Here is a 14136-nt window from a genome sequence, read left to right as displayed (position 1 = left end):
GCTCGTTTAACAGATGTTGCAGGGATGATGTTCTTCCTTTCCTTTCTTCCCTCTGAACTTCTCTGCTTCCACCTATCTTTTCTCAGCATGCAAGGAGCTACTGGTGTTGGCATTGGTCAAATCAACAGTTTGTGGCAGAGCTAGGGGGGACAGGGAGACAAGTGAGGAAGCCATGGGCAGTCTGTGGCACTGAGGCCTAGCTGAAAGTGGCCCAAGGCTCACTGGTGGGTCCTTGTCCACTATTTGAGAACCATTTATAGCTGGACCTCAAGTCATTCTTTGTAAAGCTGTCAACATTTCTTTAGATAATTATAATTTTTGAATAATATAATTTTATGTAGATGTATACAATCTGATACATAGTTTATTTCTCTAATCAGGTAATATCTCCAGATTTTGCTTGAAGAACTTGTACTAGCTAAACACTGAGCAGAATTTCTGACTGAAGTCCATTGGACACACTTACTGGGAGCTTCCACATTAGGCAATTAAGGTAGAACTGAGTACCGTGGTGCAATCTCCACAGGTGTAGATATCTTTAGTGTTTCTCTTCCATCTTTTTAAGGGACAGAGTTTTGACATGGGTAGTGATGTACCAGGAAAGTAAACCTTTTCCATTTATAATATTTGTAGTAGGCACCATTTTATGACCCTTTTTGTTTTATCAATCTTTTAATTATTGCTAAAACACTTTTCTGGCTATAATATTTTTAAATGAAAGTGGTATAGTGCTTTAACACCATCATACTATAGCATAATATGCTGTTATAGCACCATAATAAATTAACATTATAGCAGTATGGTGTTACAGAACTATATCCCCCTTTGAAGGAAGGTCAGAGGGTGGTGACAATGGAGAGGGCCTTTTCAGTTGTGGCTCCCTATCTGTGGAATATGCTCCGCAGTGAGGTCTGCCTGTCACCGTCATTGACATCTTTTCTGTGCTAGGTAAAAATGTACCTTTTCTCCCAGGCATTTGATAGATTGAGACGATCTTTTGTTTTTAATATGCTGCCAAGCTTCCTAGTGGCTGTGTGGGAATGGTATTGCTATTGTTTTGTTGTTGTGTATTGTTATGCCTTTATAGTATTTGATTTGTTTTGTTTTATCATTGTGCAAGTCGCTTGGGGACATTTGGATATCAAATGACTAATAATAATAATAATATCTCTCTTTCATTAAAAAAATGACAAAGGGTAGAATGCCTCACAATCAGAAGCATGCTTTAGATTTCTGCAGCTCATTCATGTACCTAGCAGTAAGGCTTATGGGGATAATTATTATTTGGCTAACTTTCAGGAAAATATTAAGGCAGATTTGGCTAGTTCAGATTGTGTTGAAGCTAGTTCAGTTGAAATAGCTTTTTCCCTTTCTGTAGCTCTGATGGTTCCTCACAGGGAGTCTCTGACTTGAAATGAATATGAATGGTCACATGATTGTCCCAAAGGGCGCTGTGAAGAAAGGAAAGTTTTTATGATAACGAGCAATGAGTATGTCTTTCACTGGTACACATCTGTGTGATTGTTGCAGGTAGTTGAGGTGCAAACAATTATTGCTACATGTTCTGTCAGCATTTAACATTTGCCATCAGTTAAGACTGCAGTTAGGTTCACCTACTCAGATCTTAGAGAAGGCTGACAGCTTTGCTCTGGGCATTTTATCTGCACACTCCTCTCATCATTTTCTGATGCTTTTAGATCCTTTTTCACAAGAAGTCTCATACCAGCTCACATCTAGGATCTGCTGCCACCAGATTTGTCATAAGCATTGATGCTGATAATGCAAATACCTCTGTTAGTAACTCCAGTTCCTCCTTTAATTTTTCCAAACTGTTGGGTGGGGGGAGAGCAGTGAGGAAAACAATTTTGTAGATTCAGTAACTTCCGAGTAAAATCTGCATTAGCTATGTAGTACATAAGGAGCAGGGTGAAATCTTAAATAATGAGTCAACGGTTCTCCTTTGTTTGGGTTGAATTAAAAGCATATGATAAAAAGAAACAGACAGATGCTTATGATCTTTCCAGGCTTATTTTTCCAGCTGGAAACATGTTGTTCCAGCTCTGCGATTATTTGCAGATGAATGTTCAGAAATGCATTATTTCTGTTTCTAAGGGAAGGCCAAGAGGGTGCCCTCCAGATGTTGTTGGACTACAGCTCCCATTATCTATGACCACTGAACATTCTGCCAGGGGCTGATGGGAATAGTAATGCAACAGTATCGAGGCAGGCATGTTGGTTACCCCCTTTCTAAAAATTATATATGTTGTTTGAATCTGGTGATACTGTGCAGGCACTAAACTGTTGCCTGGAGGCAGTTATGGGCTGGATGAAGGCCATGATTGAAGTTGAATCCTGACAAAATGGAGGTGCTGTGAACTGGTAAGGAATTAGGGAATTAGGTCTGGGAATTACGTAGGCAGTCCATTCTACAGCTGTAGATAGAAACAGCTTGGCCACAGTAATCCATGCTCGGATAACCCCTTAATTATATTACTGTGATGCAGTGTATGTGAGGCTGTCCTTGAAAATGGTTTGCAAGCTATAGCTTGTACAGAATGCAACTGCCTGAGTCTTGAGTGGTTCAGCCAGCTGCAGCCATATTACATTGGTCCTGATGAACCTGTACTGGCTATTTATATTATACCAAACTCAATTAAAGATATTACTGCTGACATATAAAGCTCTAAACAACCTAGGACCCAGAGAGATGAAAGATCACCTTTCCCTGGACCATCTTGTCCATCCTTTAAGATCTTCCAGGGAGGCCCTTGTTGTTATTCCTCCCCCAGATGAAGCATATTGTGTAATAATTATCCAGTATAAGATCTTTTCAGTGGTGGTGGTGCCCCACCTGTGGGATACGCTCCCCCTTCAGGTGTGGCTGGTGCCGACTTCATTTAGTTTCTGGTGCCCAGTGAAACACTTACCTTTCTTCCCAGGCTTTTGGTAATTGGAATGGTGGTGGGTGAGCTATACTATAATTAGAGTGCAATGCACTGCTGTCTAGGAACAGACTGAGGGCATGTTGATAATTTTAGTTTCCTTTTTATATTAGATAAAGGATGTTTATTGCACTGTTTATGTATTTAGTTTTATAATACAACCTGTCCTGGGATCATTGTGCAATGAAAGGTGACATAAAAACTGAATGAATAAATAAAGTGTGAACTAAAATTCCAGGCATCTGAGTGAGTCTAACTTCCATTCTTGTCTATTTAAATAAAATACTGAATATTCTTATGTAAGTGACGCAACCTTAAAATCATCATCATCTCACAGGAAGATGTAGGACCATCAGGTTTAGATACCGAAGCTGGGTATTTTGTTCACAAGAAGGAAAAATGTGGGAGATTTGCTCTGTTCTCTTTTATTAGGTTTTAGACCAGAAGTGGCTAACCCCCAGTCTAGGGGCCTCATATGACTCCCAAGCCGAATTTTCTAGTTCCACTGATTTTGCTGATGGTGGAAATAATAATGAAGCATTAAAGTAAGCACAGTGTTGGGATGGGGAAGGAGATTTGTGCATGTGTCCTGTATGCTTGAATGTCAGAGTGTGCATGCAACATTGTGGGGGTTGGTGCATCCACCACTAGCATTTGGCCCCCACTAGGATGGGCAAGAATGAATGTGGCCCTTGGGGCAAAGATGTCCAGCCACCCTAGACACTGTTAGATAGTATTGAAAGTGGGGGAGAGCAAAACGTTATTGTGGAGTTCTTAAAAAATGTGCAAGGAAATGTAGTAATTGTTTAAAGAACACATAGTTCTATATTCTTTCTGTTTTTAAAATCTCAAAGGTCTTGTGTGTCTGTAAAATGTAAGCTGGAAGTAATCCTCAAATGTAAAAAGGTCAGAATATAGGGCTTAGAAGCAGGCCAGCAATTCTTACTGAAATTAGTCATGTAGGCTGCAACCATATACATCAGATGTGTTTCTGATCATGGGGGCGCACTCAAAAAGACCTCATAGTTTTCTTCCTAGGGGAAGGCTAGGAAGACTCAAAGTGGTCAATAATTAGAAAAGTGCTAAGTTAACTATCAAGTTGTGATACCAAAGGTTGTGGAGCATATAATTGGCAGGAAAAAAACTAGTCATATTTAAGTGGAATTGAAGGCAAGGATACTTTTCATGAAGTGTGGTATTTTATTAAGAATGTGACTAGACAGAAGAATCTGAGGCTGTGAGCACACTAGTCATCTATAGCAAAGTGTTTCCACCTGGAGGGGGAACAGGCTGGATCAATTGCGAAATCTCTTTGAAGCGATTTTTTTGAAAAAAAAAACACTCAAGCTGATCCAACCACATTTTACAGTAAAAAGGGGCAGTGTTTGACTAGTGTTGTGTGCCCCATTTACGGAAAAGAGAGATGGGAGACACACTGGAAACAGCAGAACAGTAAGTGTGTCTCTATCCTGAGACAAGTGTCTGAAACATATGGAAATATTTGGAAAAATGTGTTTCAAGACCAAAATATTGGTCAAGTTGTGAATGAAGTATGAAATCATTGAGTTCTAATGGTGCTAAACAAGCTGTAAGTGATCTCATGTTTATGTATCATTAATGAAGTGTTTGTTATTTTGTTATATTTTTTGTATAAGCTTAAAATAAAAAAACAAGGTTAAAACATACCGGTGGAAACTGAGATATACAAAGAATCTGCTGTGGAGTACCTTCATTTCTCAAAGGTTGGGGGACTTCTTGTGTAAGTAGAAGGTGCAAGAAGGAATGTTTCTGATTTCTGCTGCTTTGCCCTTCCAGCTGCATCTGCCAGCCTCATACCATGCTGTTCTGGCAGGTGTCCTGACCCTCACTGGTGACTTTTCAAGGGCGCAGCTGTTACTTTTGCTTTTAATTTCCAGTTAATCAACTTGAGCAGTTTTCACCATGGACTGAAATAATAGGCACTGAACATGTATCTTATTTCATAAATCAAATTGCAAGTAGAAGTGCATCAGCAGTGAGCATATGTTACAGAGAAAGAGTAGTATAATAATCCTTTACTAGTTCTGTTGTCATGGCTATTGTTCAGGCTGGCTCATCCTAAAAAAGTGGCATCTGTGGGTTCCTCGATCTCCTTACTGTACAGCAGGAAGGCAGCATGACTGGTCTACTGCAAAAGGTAATGATGGCCATCAACTTGGATGGCTTTAATAGAGAATTGAACAAATTCATGGAGGTTAAGGCTATCAATGGCACCTATGTACAATGGCTATGTTGAACCTCCACTATGGGAGGCAGTAAGCCTCTGAATATCAGTTGCTGGGAATCGCAAGTGGGAAGAGGGCTGTTGTGCTCAGGTGCTGCTCACGGGCTTCCCATGGGCATCTGGTTGGTCACTGTAATAACAGGATGCTGGACTAGATGGGTCACTGCCCTGATCCAGCAGGGTTCTTCTTATGTTATGGGCGAGTAGATTTTTTCCCCACGGGTTGTTTGCCAAAAAGCTGTTGCTCTTTCTGTTGTGTTATAATGTTCCACTTCTCACCATGTTCCCACTATGTTTTTGTCTTATCTGTTCTGACATGAAGAACAGTGATTTCTTTATATGTGGCCTAGGTGGTATGAAATGTATCTAAAACACCTCTTTGATATGTGTAGTTGCATAAACATATCTAATATGTATCTAAAGTCAAGAGTCTTCTTTTAGCATACAGCTACAGCGTAGGCATGGTTTCAGTGGGTTTTGGCTTTCCTTAAGTACCTCACTCGTGATATTTTATCTTGTCCATGCCTTCTCCTAGACAATATGTGGATTGCCCTGCTTGATATTAAAAAAGGAGCTCTTTGCTATGGCACTGAACACAGAAATAACAAATATACCAAAATCACACATTTCCTGCAACACTTTACCCCTTCATGTACTCCTTGTAAGACAGCCTTAATGGAGATGGAGAATAGCCTTGTACTTTAAATTATTCGTTCATCTTGTGATTTTAGTGACTGGTACAAAACCCACATGTTTTCAATTATGATAACATATACAAGAATAAGAAGCTGTCCTGAGGATGCATACACTATAATTTACTTCATTTGATTCAGCATAATTTCAATTTTGTTGTAAGCATCAACTTTTCTAACGAAATCCATCACTGACTAATCATGAATAGGCTGAATTAAGGGGGAATTCCATTCACGCACATCAGCTGTAGTTTAAAAACTCAGCTGTAAATTTTAACAATAATTCTTCAGTTTTGCTTTTGGTGGTGGGTCAAAATATTTAGAACATGTCCAGTTAAGTTAAAAACAGAGACTTATCTAATTTCAGTACTTAATCTAATTTCAACAGCGCCAGAAAATTGTGGTTTTCAAGTTAGCTTTGAAATGAACCATCACATAATTTAAGCCTTTCTAATGGGATTCAGTACAAACTGTATTTACATATAACCTGCATCTAAGATTACTTATGAATACTCATCAACAAATATGAGCATAAATAAACTGCAATAGGGAAATGTAACCCCATCCAGACTAAACATAAACATGTGGAACTGCTGGCAATTGCATAGCCCTGGAGGCCAAACTCTAGCTTGTGAAGTTTAGTTGCTGCATGGTGTAGGAATGTAAAAAGAATGTAAGTTCCTAATATATAGACTAAGTAGAGTAAAAGTACATGAGGTAGCATCAAATCTATTTATTTAAATTAATGAAGTAGACTGTTTAAAGCAGATGTAGGAAAACTTATTTCTGTTGAGGGCCACGGTCCCATGGGGATAATCAATCAGGGGACATATACCACCGGCAATCTGGGCCTGAGCAAAAAGTGTGTGGGCTAGAGTTAAAAGTGACACAGTTTGCAGCATTGCATAACTGTCACTGTTGTTCTGTTTCAGCTGTGCACCATCACCACCACCATTTCCTCCCCTCCATTAACATAGGTGAGGACTGAATACTAAGAGAGGGATTCCCCAGCTCTTCCATCATTCCATCAATTTCGTCTCCTTCCATTTAACAGTTTCCCCCCCCCAGCTCCCACCCTCCTTTCCCTTCGGGCTCCAATCACCCTACAGCTCACTGTAAGGCTCACTGAGTAGTAGCTGTCTCTATTTCTCTACACACACACCCATTCATACACATGACAGAGGAGAAAAAAAGCAGTTCCTAGAAGGATGGCCTACAAAGGAAGAGCAGGCCTGCAGTATTATTTATTTATTTATTTATTTATTACATTTATTACATTTATATACCGCCACATAGCCAAAGCTCTCTGGGCGGTTTACAAAAATTAAAAACATTGAACATTAAAAACAAATATACATTTTTAAAAACCACACAAAGTTTAAAACCATAAAGCACCGACAAGGTAAAAGACCTGGGGTCAGAGCTCAGCACATGCTGTTAGAATGCCTGGGAGAAAAGGAGAGTCTTGATCTGGCACCCAAAAGACAATGTTGGTGCCCAGGGGTGTCACTACCGGGGTGCGGAGGTTGCAGACCGCACCTGGGTGACACCCTGAGGGGGGTGACACCCTGAGGGGGGTGACACCCAGAGCCATCCCGCCCCGCGCTGTTGCCCAGCAAAGGAGCCAAGAAGCACTCCGGGTTGGCGCAGCCAACTCCTCCTCGGAGGCGGGCGGGCGAGACTGAAAGCAGGCACCCGCTCGCTGGTGATGAAGCGGGGATGGGCCTTCCACCGCTAGCCTGGAGCGCGTGGTGAGTGCATGCGTGTGCACACACACACAAAACAGCCACCCCCATCCATGTTCCTGGGAGGATGTGCGCTGGAGGTCTGCCCCCCCCGCACTCCCGCTAGTGACGCTGCTGTGTGAAAGTAACATAGGAACACAGAAAGCTGCCTTATGAATCAGACCATTGGTCCATCAAATTCAGTAATGCCTGCACACACTGGCAATGCCTCTCTAGGGTTTCAGAAGGGAGATATTTCCAACCTTACCTGATGATTGAATCTGGGAGCTTTGCATGCAAAATGGATGTTCTACCACTGAGCTATGCCTTTTTAAATTATGTGGCCACCATGCTGCAGGTTCCCCAGAACTAGTTTAAACTATGGGGAACACAATCATGGTTTATACAATTTTGCATGATGTGGAGCAAATGGATAGAGAAATGTTTTCCTTCCATTCTCATAACACTAGAACTCAGCATCATGCAATAAAACTAATGGGCAGGAGATTCAAGACAGACAAAAGAAAGTATACAGCACATAGTTAACCTATGGAATTTGCTGTCACAAGTTGTGATGATAGCCACCAACGTAGCTGGTTTTAAAGAGTGATTATACAAATCCATAGCATACAGAATATGACTATCATGATGGCTATATGCTACCTCCAGGTTCACAGGTAGTATGCCTCTGAATACCAGTTGTTGGTGAAGAAGAGATAGAATATTCATAAATCCATTATATAAATAGGCTCAAAGACTGAATGCAAGATCTGTTGTTTGTTCAAAGCTATGATCATAGTTCTAATACAGAGGCATGCTCTGCCAATTTCTCCAGTCACCTGAATGAATCAAATAGACATTGGATAGGGGGTGGTGTTGCAGAAGCAGCACAATCTTTGTGCCCTCAAGGTAAGAACCTCCCATTCAGAATCATAGGCTAAGCTGGAAAAGGGACAGGAAGCATCAATAGCTGGGGGTAAAATGGGAAGCAGAGCTTTGACACATGTCTGAGATGCAATGAATGCAAGTCAGCTCCGAGGAACGGTGAATATTAAGTCTTTTTGTAAACACTGGTGAAGCATCGTTAAGAACTTTATCAACCTATTTCTTTAGCTAATATTAAACCTTCTAGGACAAACATTCAAAATGTCTTAAGGCGAATCTACCTGATTTAAATGCAAACTGACAGCAAATTGCCACCCTGGGCTCCTACTGGGAGGAAGGGCAGGATATAGATCTAATTTAAAAATAAATAAATAATAAAATATGCTGGTCACACCTGTAGAAATTAAAGATGCAATTGGAAATATGGAAAGGGAGGATACATGGTTTTAACACTGAATTGAAAGTATTTACAGGTGATTTAATGATATAGCTGACTAAAACTTATAAACCTGCTAATGAAATTGAAATGAAATGAGACAAAGCAGTAATCCCAAAGCCTGAGAGAGATCCAGTTTAATTACTCTGATTATTGACACATCCTTTCTAAATTAGGGCTTCAAAATCTTCACCTCAGTTTTACCTCCTACATTACTAAGTATTACTGTCTTTAAATCCATCCTGATCAAGTGTGATTCTTATGTAACAGAGTACTGATCATATGTATTATGCCTTCATTTATTTTTCACTGGTACCTAATACCAGTAGTCAATTAAGAGCTATGGGCTACATTTGACTTGCCTGCCAAGCCTTTCCTCTCAGCCTGCACCATCTGATGTTATCTCCTTGTTGTAGTCAGTTGTTACAAAAAACTTTTCTGAGGTAACAGCCTTGCCTACCCTTTCTCATAAAACGTGCAGATGGGACCCCATTATTTCCTGTTTGAGGATGCCTAGCATTATTTAAACGAATGCATTAATGTATATTGCATTAAATTAATGGTTCTTTCTAAGGTATTTTTTAAACCCGACTTATTTATAATTTCAGCAATTATACTAACTGTAAAACTATAAGCAAAAACCATTTTGTTTTGTTTGTACTTTCATCAATCGCTCTACACACATTTTCTTTATGCAGAGATGCATTTTTGTTTTCTACAGCTTTTGAAAAATACTTGCATTTAAAAACAGAATAAAACAGAACAAAATTACAATATGTACATTATACGTAGGGGTGGGATCAAGCGTTACCAAAAAACAATTTTCTTGTTTTTCTCTTTCATCGTCATCTCATTCTTCACATCAACAGAAATATTAAACTAAGTAATGGATTGTATCCAATATTAGTGATTCTCAGAGCAGACCCACTGAAATTAATGGGCATTAGTAACAGGTCTATTCATTCATTTTAATGGATCTACTCTGAACTTGGCTGGATACAACCCAATCTAAATAATTCTTGCTGGCTATATCCATCAGATTATAGGTTAACATCTCTTGGGATCTGCTAGCATGTTCTTATCCTGATGAGCCTTCCAGGTGCTTCACTTGGTGTCTGATCTGGAGCAGAATTTTATGGTACAAGAAGAAGTTCTTGGAACACAGTGTTCTGTTCTGGACTAGTCAATCAAGCTAACCTGTAACTTCATGCCAAAATATTGTTCTACCAATTGCAAATAGCAGGCTATGCTGTATTTTCAGCAACTATGAAAGGCAGATGTGATGGATATGTTTTTTAAAAGTGTCTCAAGTCCACAAGATTAGGATAAGAGCTTGAGCATTTGCAAATAAATAAGAAAGAGGCAACACTTCAATTGTCTATATTGCAGCCATTAGCCTTTGCCACACAGGAAATCCAGGAGTGTCATACAGCTGTATGCATTATATTTGGCTCTTTCTGAATCCAAACAAATGAAAATGAAAACATGCTGAAGTACTCTGAAGAATCATCCTTTTTGTCCTTTTCTAACCCTGTTATAAAAACAGAAGAGAGCCAAGTAACAAATTTTTGTATGTGTGGAAGTTGCAAACATTCTAGTGCATCCTGAGAAGCCAGGAGCTGACATTGAAAGATTTTCTTCTTCTTCAGACACTCTGTTGCTTAGCCCTGGCACTGAAAATACACCTGGAATCAAGCAGCAACCAAGAGGAAATCCCATTTATTTATGCACTATATAAAGTTGGCTTCTTCACATACACTCTTTGGAATACATCTTCTTTGGATTGTCTGTCATAACCTCTCTGTACATTAAGAGTGAACCTCTCTGTACATTAAGAGTGTAATAAGGCTGTTTCTTAACTAGACATTTTAAAACATTTAAATGTATGCAATGTTAGACTTGTCCGTTCAATGTAAACAAGGTTCCCACTGCATCTACAAATCCAAGAATCCTCTACATTACAAGCCATACAGTTGGCTCTAGATCAATAGTCCAACTTAGCCCATTGTCCTAGCTTGCATTTACGTTTTTTTAAAATCTTAAACCTTTGTTTTAACTCTTAGGGGGACAAAAAAAACCATGGACAGGATAGCATAAATTTGAATTTAGTATGAAGAATTGTTAAATCATTCTGCATTCTTTTGCTAGGGATGGGCGGCAAAACAAAGATGTGAAAGTCCTTAAGGAGTAGTTTTGAAAACAAGAGCAATTTTAACTTTAGCATAAATAGGAAAGTGAAGTCCAACAAAGAATGAGGGCATTGTATTTCTGTTTTTCTAACTAGGCTAATTAGGCCAGGCTTGTGATTATGATGACCACCCACTTAGTGATAGAGCAGAATTTATGAAAAATCACAAAAGAAATTGTAAGGAGGCATCCAAGAAGTAGCTGGACAGCCACCTGTCAGCTATGCTTTAATTTGTATTCCTGCATTGAGCAGGGGTTGGACTCGATGGCTTTATAGGCCCCTTCCAACTCTATAATCCTATTATTCAGGGGCCTGACAGAAGGAATAAATGCACTGAATAGGACGAGGTCAATAAATGTACTGGCAACAGTCTAAAAAACAGAATCAGCAGGCAAGCTGGCTAATACAAGAGATGACAGAACACATTTTCATTTGTAGGCAAACTGCTCCACAGAACACCATCTTGTTTCAAACCCAGTTTTGGAATGGAAACTGCCTTGGTTGCTTTGATGGATGGCCTTTGCTAAGAGAGGAACTGGGAAAGTACAACTCTATCCAATCCCTTAATGCAGCCTGATCACAGCTACACTAAAATCCTGGATTTCTCAGTTGTTTTCTAGCTCTCACTGCTGCTCTGGAGAAAAACAGAGGGGGCTAAAGCAGGGGTGGGGAACCTGATGCCCTTGAGATACTGTAGATTTACAACTCCCATTATCCCTGAATTGGCCATGTAAGCCGGGGCTGATGGGAGTTATAGTCCAACAACATGTGGAGGAACTAGAAGACAGACTGTTTATGAGTCTATAAATTAAGGCTGTTATTGAGGGAAGCTGGATGTTATATTGAAAGGCGGGGGAAGAGAGAGAAAGGGAGGACCGGAAGAGAGTGGAAACTGCAACTTAACCTGATTAAGCCCCAAACTACTTACAGCAAGTGTTCTGGAAGGCTAGTTTTAGCATAGTGAAAAAGAATGCTTGTAAAGTTAAACACTCCCCTCCCTATAAATAAATAAATAAATAAATAAATTTAATTTCTGTGTCGCCTATCTGGCCAATGGCCACTCTAGGCGACGTACAACAGTTAAAACATAATATGATAAAATACAATACAATGATACAATATAAAAACAATATAAGAACAATACAGCAGCAGACAGTAATATTAAAACAGGGTAGGAGGCATTCCAATCTTAGTAATTAACCCTCCCCGGAAATCCCAAAGGCCTGTTGAAAGAGCCAGGTCTTTATGGCTTTACGAAATGTATTTAGGGAAGAGGCCTTGAAGTCCATCCCGACTTATGGCAACTCTATGAATAGGGTTTTCATGGTAAGCGGTATTCAGAGGGGGTTTACCATTGTCTTCCTCTGAGGCTGAGAGGCAGTGACTGGCCAAAGGTCACCCAGTGAGCTTCATGGCTGTGTGGGGTTTGAACCCTGGTCTCCCAGGTCATAGTCCAACACTCTAACCACTATGCCACACTGGCTGTCTTCCCTACACTATACAGGAATGTTTTAGAAAGAAGAAAAACATGCATTTTAGTTTACTCACTCTTCAGATCATCCACCACGAATAAAATGACCAGGTTCCGAACAGGCAGCGAGTCCCAAACCTCCCCCCTCTATGCATGACCAGCTCCTGTTTGAAGCTGGCTAAAGCCCTGAACAGGACTTCTCTTAGGAGGGTATATTGCAAACGTTTGGTGCTGGTCCTGCTTGTATAACCTAATTCCCATGTCATGTCTCTCATCCAAACCTTGGAAGCATTTCTCTCTCACTTACTGTGACAATCATGTCCATAACTCCATATACACCCTGATTTTGTTTTCTGAAACGTATTTGTTGAATTACAGAATGCTATAATTAAGTTAGAAAGTTTTCCAAGCCTTCAGAGCATTTTAATTAACATAAGTATGACCGAGACTTTAAAATATTCTCCATAAAAAGGATACATTGTGCCAGCTACAACGATAGCCTTATCCTCTATGAATTTGTCTAATCTTTTAAAGCCATCCAAGTTGGTGGCCATCACTGCCTCCTGTGGGAACTAATCCCATAGTTTAACTATGCACTGTGTGAAGAAGTACTTCCTTTGTCTGTTCTAAATCTTCCAACATTCAGCTTCTTTAGATGTCCACAAGTTCTAGTGTTATGAGAGAGGGAGAAAAACTCTTCTATCCACTTTCTCCTGCCATGCATAACTTTTTGGATATATTTTTATATTGATTTTCTTTTCTTTTACAGAGATACAAACAGTGGAAAACTATAACAAATTATAAAAGAAGACAATGTTGTGAGCATGCATCATGTCTCAAAATAAACTATTACCAACTTAATCAAAAGGTGTGAGAGAATATAACAGCAAAATATATAACAGCTAAAGAAAAAGCCACCAAGAGAAGACTGTACATGTAAATAGGAGTTATCTAAAAAAATTGAATGATAAGAGTTACAAGTATTGCCAGATGTCCCAATAATCTGGTAGAGGTCTCTTTGAAAAAGTTGTATCAGCTGTGTAAGAAATAAAAGGATGCCAAATCAAATAGGAGTATGGAGATTCTTGTCCTTGTGAGAGTTTCATGTGGTATGTGATCTCATCCATTATAATGATCTGCCAGATAGTTGTACCATTTGTCCAACGCAAGTTCTTGTGGGTGCTTCCATTGACTGGCTATAGTTAGGCGAGCAGCAAGTAACATATAGATGACCAGTTCTTTAGAGAGGATCGTGGCATGGTCCCCATCAAAAATGTTGAGCAACATCTATTTTGGGCAAATTTCAATTTTATTAGAAATTACGAGCATTTCATTGTACGCTAATTCCCAGTATTGTTTCACATGCACACATTCCCACTCTCAGCACCCCAGACAGGAAGCTGTGGACTTGCCTTTACCTTCTCCTCTGTCAGCAGGTGCAAGCCATTATTCAGCCACTGGAGCAGGGCAAAGTCAAGGGAGACTTAGCAGGATCCATCAGCTCATCCCTCGCAGCAACACAGCTGAATTCACTC

General features: G+C 39.8%; 1 long non-coding RNA gene across 1 annotated transcript in view; it reads left to right on the top strand.

Annotated features, from left to right (window-relative positions):
- Nucleotides 1–13775, top strand: part of LOC133383580 (uncharacterized) — a 41863-nt gene extending 28088 nt beyond the window's left edge. Inside the window, exon 3 of the long non-coding RNA XR_009762340.1 lies at nucleotides 13371–13775. This is a non-coding gene — a long non-coding RNA (uncharacterized LOC133383580). The remainder of the gene's footprint in view (nucleotides 1–13370) is intronic.
- The last annotated feature ends 361 nt before the right edge of the window (nucleotides 13776–14136 follow it).

Source organism: Rhineura floridana, chromosome 1 (assembly GCF_030035675.1).
Source record: "Rhineura floridana isolate rRhiFlo1 chromosome 1, rRhiFlo1.hap2, whole genome shotgun sequence".
NCBI classification, from domain to species: Eukaryota; Metazoa; Chordata; class Lepidosauria; order Squamata; family Rhineuridae; genus Rhineura; species Rhineura floridana.
The sequence above is the reverse complement of the archived record's forward strand: the minus strand, read 5'-3'. Positions and strand labels throughout refer to the sequence as shown.